The following is a 7,500-nucleotide window of genomic DNA, read 5'->3' as shown; positions in this document are numbered from 1 at the left end:
GGCTGTATTCTGTCTGTGCCGGCTGTATTCTGCCAGTGCCGGCTGTATTCTGTCAATGATAACTGTATTCTGCCAGTGCTGGCTGTATTCTGTCAGTGCCGGCTGTATTCTGTCAATGATGACTATTCTGTCTGTGCCGGCTGTATTCTGTCTGTGCCGGCTGTATTCTGTCTGTGCCGGCTGTATTCTGTCTGTGCCGGCTGTATTCTGTCTGTGCCGGCTGTATTCTGTCTGTGCCGGCTGTATTCTGCCAGTTCCGGCTGTATTCTGTCAATGATAACTGTATTCCACCAGTGCCGGCTGTATTCCACCAGTGTCGGCTGTATTCTGCCAGTTCCGGCTGTATTCTGTCAATGATAACTGTATTCTGCCAGTTCCGGCTGTATTCCACCAGTGTCGGCTGTATTCTGCCAGTTCCGGCTGTATTCTGTCAATGATAACTGTATTCTGCCAGTTCCGGCTGTATTCCACCAGTGTCGGCTGTATTCTGCCAGTTCCGGCTGTATTCTGTCAATGATAACTGTATTCTGCCAGTTCCGGCTGTATTCCACCAGTGTCGGCTGTATTCTGCCAGTTCCGGCTGTATTCTGTCAATGATAACTGTATTCTGCCAGTGCTGGCTGTATTCTGTCAGTGCCGGCTGTATTCTGTCAATGATGACTATTCTGTCTGTGCCGGCTGTATTCTGTCTGTGCCGGCTGTATTCTGTCTGTGCCGGCTGTATTCTGTCTGTGCCGGCTGTATTCTGTCTGTGCCGGCTGTATTCTGCCAGTGCCGGCTGTATTCTGTCAATGATAACTGTATTCTGCCAGTGCTGGCTGTATTCTGTCAGTGCCGGCTGTATTCTGTCAATGATGACTATTCTGTCTGTGCCGGCTGTATTCTGTCTGTGCCGGCTGTATTCTGTCTGTGCCGGCTGTATTCTGTCTGTGCCGGCTGTATTCTGTCTGTGCCGGCTGTATTCTGTCTGTGCCGGCTGTATTCTGTCTGTGCCGGCTGTATTCTGCCAGTGCCGGCTGTATTCTGCCAGTGCCGGCTGTATTCTGCCAGTGCCGGCTGTATTCTGCCAGTGCCGGCTGTATTCTGCCAGTGCCGGCTGTATTCTGTCAGCGCCGGCTGTATTCTGTCAGCGCCGGCTGTATTTTGTCAGTGCCGGCTGTATTCTGTCAGCGATGGCTGTATTCGGCTGTATACGACCTGTGCAGGCTGTATTCTGTCAGTGGCGGCTGTATTCTGTCAATGATGACTGTATTCTGTCAGTGGCGGCTGTATACGACCTGTGCAGGCTGTATTCTGTCAGCGCCGGCTGTATTTTGTCAGCGATGGCTGTATTCGGCTGTATACGACCTGTGCAGGCTGTATACTGTCAGTGTCGACTACCCAGAACTATTCGCTTAATTCACAATACCCACAGTTTTAATCGTGCCATAAAAAAACTGCATTTCTTTAGAATAGCCTGTCTGTTCACCCTACTTATCTCACTATTCCCATTTTGCCCTTACAATATTTTCTTCAAAATCTGGTCCCTTGTATCATCTGTTTCCACACCCTCCATGCACTATAGAGCCTGTACCTGCACTTGTACATATTGGCCAGTGACCGGCTCATGCAGCGATATGGGATTTCCCTATTTATTATATTGATGGCAGGACCAGACAATACAAGCACTTCTTACCATTTACCCTTTGTTCCTTCCTCTATTTCTTCATAAATTGTGAGCTTGGCCCTCACTCCTCTTGGTATGTGTTGATTGGGTTATATTGTAATGTCTGATATTGCCGGGATGTATACGGTCAGTGCCGGCTGCGTGGGGGTCAGTGGGGGTCAGTGCTGGCTGCGTGGTGGTCAGTGTCGGCTGCGTGGTGGTCAGTGTCGGCTGCGTGGTGGTCAGTGTCGGCTGCGTGGTGGTCAGTGTCGGCTGCGTGGTGGTCAGTGTCGGCTGCGTGGGGGTCAGTGCCGGCTGCGTGGGGGTCAGTGCCGGCTGCGTGGGGGTCAGTGCCGGCTGCGTGGGGGTCAGTGCCGGCTGCGTGGGGGTCAGTGCCGGCTGCGTGGGGGTCAGTGCCGGCTGCGTGGGGGTCAGTGCCGGCTGCGTGGGGTCAGTGGGGGTCAGTGCCGGCTGCGTGGGGTCAGTGGGGGTCAGTGCTGGCTGCATGGGGGTCAGTGCCGGCTGCGTGGGGGTCAGTGCCGGCTGCGTGGGGGTCAGTGCCGGCTGCGTGGGGTCAGTGGGGGTCAGTGCCGGCTGCGTGGCGGTCAGTGCCGGCTGCGTGGGGGTCAGTGTCGGCTGCGTGGGGGTCAGTGTCGGCTGCGTGGTGGTCAGTGTCGGCTGCGTGGTGGTCAGTGTCGGCTGCGTGGTGGTCAGTGTCTGCTGCGTGGGGGGTCAGTGTCGGTTGTATATGGTCAACAGTGGTTTTGCTTCCACCTTGATCACTGTATACCTTAGTGGCAGTATATACTCTACAGATGGTGTTTGCTGTTTGTGACTACATATTTTATATTCAGCGTGTAGGGACTGTGTATACTCCCTAGTCTACATGCTATATGTATGGGCTGTATGCCATCTATACTGTATGTACGGTTGATATCTGTGTATATACTTAGACAACCCCTTTAAATTCCCGTGTAAAATAAGAAAAGCTTGTCCTCTCCTCCCGCACTGCTGATGTTTCAGTGTTTGTTTGTTTTTTTGTTTTTTTTTTTGTACTCCAGATCTCCCAGTGTTCTCATGATATTATGTCACATGACTTCTGCAGCCAATCATCAGCTACTGATCGCCTGCAGCTCATCAATATTCTGTGACAGCAAACATCTGCTTCAATTAGTTTAAGCTACAAGGAAATATCAGTTCACAATGTGGCTTTTTCTATATTTTTTTTTATAGTTTGTTACATGTAGGATGAGATGCGTCTTCTGTCTGTACAGCATGAGCATTGTGCTCTTATAGGGGGACCCTCCTGCACAGGGGCCCACCAGAGGATCACCTGTTCCCTTGTGGCTGGCTCTAACAAAATAGTAATGGCTGCAGCCAATCAGCAGCCACTGATTGTCTGCAGCATTCACAAGCATTGGGGGACTTGGAGCTGACATTGCTGAAACAGCGCCGGTGAGGGGGCGTGAGTAATAAGTCTTACTTATTTTACTTGGGGGACCCAGGCATTTAAGGCTTTATCCAGTTAGTGGTCCATCCCTTTAAATACATGCAAACTGCATATAGATGGTGCCCCCGGATGGCATAGAAAAGAGGAACACCCTGACACCTCTGCTGCTGAAAACTTCCTATAATTGTGGTTGAAGCCCGGACCTTCCTGATAAACACCTGTCACCCCGAGACATATGACTGACAGTTCACCTGCCGGCCGCCTGACTTCCCCATTCATTATATTGATAAGCGCTTGTTTCCTTTTCTGTTGACGTCAATCTTCTATTCATGAAGCGGTGCAATCGTCTGAGCAATGATCTCATCTCCGCTGATCTTGCACTAATATATCAGACCATTGTATAATGGTGCAATTAAAAATCATGGAGCCACAAACAGAATCCTTCCCTTTAATTGACTCCATTTTTTTATTATTATTATATTGTTTGTAAGTCCAAAGTCCAGATCTTTATTTCTTTGTGGTTCTTTTTCTTTTCTCATAAAAATCCCCAGCAGAGCCATTGAACAAAAATCTAAAATTCTGCAGCCACCACTAGAGGGCGCTCACTGTGTACTAATATAAACATTGTTCAGGCAGCTCTTGAGCTCCCCCTTGTGGCAGCCACAGGCAGCCAGAAATTTTACTATTATTTTTGCAGAGGATTTGGAGCTTTGTTTCAGGGAAAAAAAGGCTCCGACCTCTTTAAATAAAGATCCTGCTGATTGGTTACATAATGGGGAAAATCCAAGACCTCAATGGGAAATGAAAAATCTTTTCCCCAGAATTGTTATTTTATGATGTTTGATCGGGTGTAGTTTATTCCCTTTCTGCTTTCTGTAAGGCTGCTTTCACACATCCGGTTTGAGCTGTGCGGCTCAATCCGGCTGTGAAATCTATGCAACGGATGCGGCGAAAACACCGCATCCTTTGCATAAGTTTTTTTACATGCGACCCGTCCGTTTTTTGCCGCTTGCGGCATGCTACTGAGCATGCGCAGTGGCAAAAACCGCATGCGGCGGCCGGATGCAGTTTTTGCCGCATCGCGGCGCATCCGGCATCCATAGGGATGCATTGGGAAAAGCGCCGCATTGGCCGGATTGTGCCGCATAGCAAAAACCGGAGGTGTGAAAGCAGCCTAAGGGGTCTTCCAATTCTTGGCCAATTTTATTTTACTTTCCTAAATACATGTATTTGGGGCTAAAAATAATTATTGCATGTCGGTTTCATAAAAAATTGCTTTTACAGACCTGCAGGGCAGCACGGTGGATCAGTGGTTAGCACTGCAGTCTTGTGGTGGCTCAGTGGTTAGCACTGCAGTCTTGTGGTGGCTCAGTGGTTAGCACTGCAGTCTTGCAGCGCTGGGGTCCTGGGTTCAAATCCCACCAAGGACACCATCTGCAAGGAGTTTGTATGTTCTCCCCGTGTTTGCGTGGGTTTCCTCCCACACTCCAAAGACATACAGATAGGGAATTTAGATTGTGAGCCCCAATGGGGACAGTGTTCCTGATGTATGTAAAGCGCTGCGGAATATGTTAGCGCTATATAAAAATAAAGATTTATTTTTTTTATTTTTTACCTGCACACTCAACTCTGACATGGTCTGTGGTCATAAATCAGCTCAGAGCGGATCAGAAACAGACAGGAAAAAAAAAAAGGTTGGAGAATTTCCACTTGGACCATCAAAATGAACTCACTGACAGATTCTCAGTTAACTCATTACACACCAACAATTGTCAGAACAACGCAGAAGCCATAAAAGGAAAACGTTGCAACATTTTTTTGTGTGACTCAATTATGAGAAAAAATTGTCTCCAAAAGTTGTCAACCCCCTTTATACCTAGTGCCAACCTGAGGGATGGAGCATAACACCGCATCCTGGTAAACGCCGCCTTGGCCCCCAATTATTTTTTTTTCTCTCCCTAATGTGATTTTCCGGCTTTTCCAAGCCTAAACGTGTCCATCAATAATTAATGGCGTATAGGAGGAAACCGTTCAGGCGATGAAGTAAAAATGCCCTGTTTATCAGTGGAGTAATGGCCGACTGCGAGCTTTCAGGGCCACTTAATTCCCTAAGACCTTAAAAAATGGTCGCCCTAAGTAGTCATTACTCATTAGTCTTCCTTTCAGCGGATTCCTTCTCTTGAAGTGTGAACCTTAAAGGGATGCTCCGACAATGATCCTTTAATGCCCTATGGAAAAGATGTTATATAAGCCATTCATTGCTTGAGTGTCTCTTTCAGTAAGGAATTTAATGGCGGCCATATTGGTTGTTACCTAACCCTGAACCCCGTGAAGAACCTTCATTGTTTATGGACATTTTTGCAAAACCGTAGGATCCCTTAGAGCGGGGACTAATTTTATGCCGATCTCTTTTGGGTTAAATGGCTGCTATAACATGAGTTGGGTATTTTTGTACGCTGGCATGTAGATATCTGGAGGTTGCTGTTCAGCGCCGGCACGGACACCTTTTTTATAATCAGCTCGACGGCTGATATATTTAGCACGAAGGCTTGTTGTGAGGGAAGAAAACAGGGGGATCAAAAATGAGTGTTTTCTGGAATTGTTTGTCTTCGGCGGCCATGTTGTGTGTTCTCCTGATTACCCCCCATGTTATTAGACATTGCTGAGGCACAGAATTTGATTTTTCTCAGGGCCTGGGACCATCGCCGTAGCTGATGGCCACGATTAGGCAGTATTTAGTGCTGCTTCTGTGGTGCCCACCTGCAGCAGTCCCCCAGGGACATCACTCCACCTTCAGGGATGCCACAGGGTCTCCACTTTTTGGGTATATCTGGCAACAGGTATGTCGGTGTTTATATGTAGGAGTCGTGACGCCGCTCACGGTTTGTGGTCAGGGATATGGGTGACCGCCACTGCAGGTTTAACGAGCGTCTGGGGATGATTGAGTCTGCAGTCTGATGGTATGGCCTCCCGTGAGTGAGGCTAGCCTCAGGGGCTCGGGTGTGTGGAACAACAGGTCCCAGAATAACTCAGTCTCAGTCCAAGGTGTCTTTCAACTGTTCTTTACTCACTTTTTGATGTTATTGTGAGGTAACCCGGGCGATGCTGAGAAAAAACAGGTGGAACCAAGTATCCTTTAGGCCGGTCTAAGGGTAACCGTTAACTCGCCTTCCTAGCACTTCTTGTTTCGGATAACCCCTGACTTGAAGTACCGTGGGATTCATCCAGGGAAGTCGCTACTGCCTTTTCTCCCCTATTTTGGACCATTTGCCGGCAGCGTGGACCAAGGGAGATAGCTCCAGGCTCGATTCCCCCTTATGGGCCCCTTCGATGCTGCTGAGGCTCGGACTCTAGTTGGTTGGTGAGGTTCTTGTAGTTCCCCTCACTGACAGGTTTAGCAGATAAATAAATGGACATCTACTCTAGGGACCTGTTTCCCGTGCGTGCCTAGTCACCAGAGTCCCCGTACTCAACCACCTCTCCTCAGGTGTCTTTCTGACTTGCTGATAACCGTTCTCCCCCACTAACGGCTACTTCACGTGCAGGGTCTGACTAGCGTGTTCGCGCGTGTCCCTCTCTCAGGCCACACTCTGCGCTTCTCCCTTCGCTACCAGACTGGCTAGCTCCTCCCACTTTCCTGACAGCCGTGGTAACTTAGCTTCCAGCCCCTCCCCCACACCCCTAGATGAGATGGGGAGGCAAGCCCCCTCTTGGGTCTGCCCAAGGTTCCCCTTTAAGGTGTGGGAGACCTGGTTGCTATGTGTCTGTGCGTACACACCTCATTCTAGCCTTTGGATTACCTGAAAGTACTGCCCCAGCAGGAGTGCAGTACTCAGTGGTGCCTGACCAGGTCAGGGGCGCCACACTTCCTATCTACACAATTTGTGACTCTGAACTAGGCCCGACTTTTCTACTACTAATAGCAGTGTAATGTCAGTGAAGAAAAAGAAAAATGGCTTCACTGTCCATAGCAACCGATCACATCACAGCTTTCTGTTTCTCCACAGAAATTTAGGCTGAAGTTTAGTTGGTTGTTATGGGCATCGAGTCCAGTTTTTTGTATTAAGACTGGAAAAGATGGAGTAGTTGCCAATGGCAACCAAGCTGTTTCTTTCTATGGTATTTGGTTGCTATGGGCAACACTTCATATTTGTTTGTTTTTTTTTACCTTTTGATAGATCTTCCCTTATTGTGTGTGGCAGTACACCCCCCCCCATCATTTATGATTATTTGCCTTGTACATCAAACACATGGCGACTTTACAGCGAGGAAGTGGGTTATCTCACGATCACGTGTGACATTCCTCCTGACTATTGATGACCTACGCTCTGTTTGTTCCTACCAAACACCAACCTGTCACCTACTTATATCCCTGGTGACCAGTGGAAGCAAGATGTTGTTTTCT

General features: G+C 48.5%; 1 protein-coding gene across 3 annotated transcripts in view; it reads left to right on the top strand.

Moving 5' to 3' along the window:
* The window catches only part of PAK1 (p21 (RAC1) activated kinase 1), a 69,860-nt gene that overhangs the window by 18,939 nt on the left and 43,421 nt on the right, over window positions 1–7,500 (top strand). The window lies entirely within an intron of this gene.

This window comes from Anomaloglossus baeobatrachus, chromosome 2, assembly GCF_048569485.1.
Source record: "Anomaloglossus baeobatrachus isolate aAnoBae1 chromosome 2, aAnoBae1.hap1, whole genome shotgun sequence".
Lineage (NCBI taxonomy): Eukaryota > Metazoa > Chordata > Amphibia > Anura > Aromobatidae > Anomaloglossus > Anomaloglossus baeobatrachus.
Note: the sequence above shows the minus strand (reverse complement) of the source record. Positions and strands in the feature narration are given on the sequence as shown.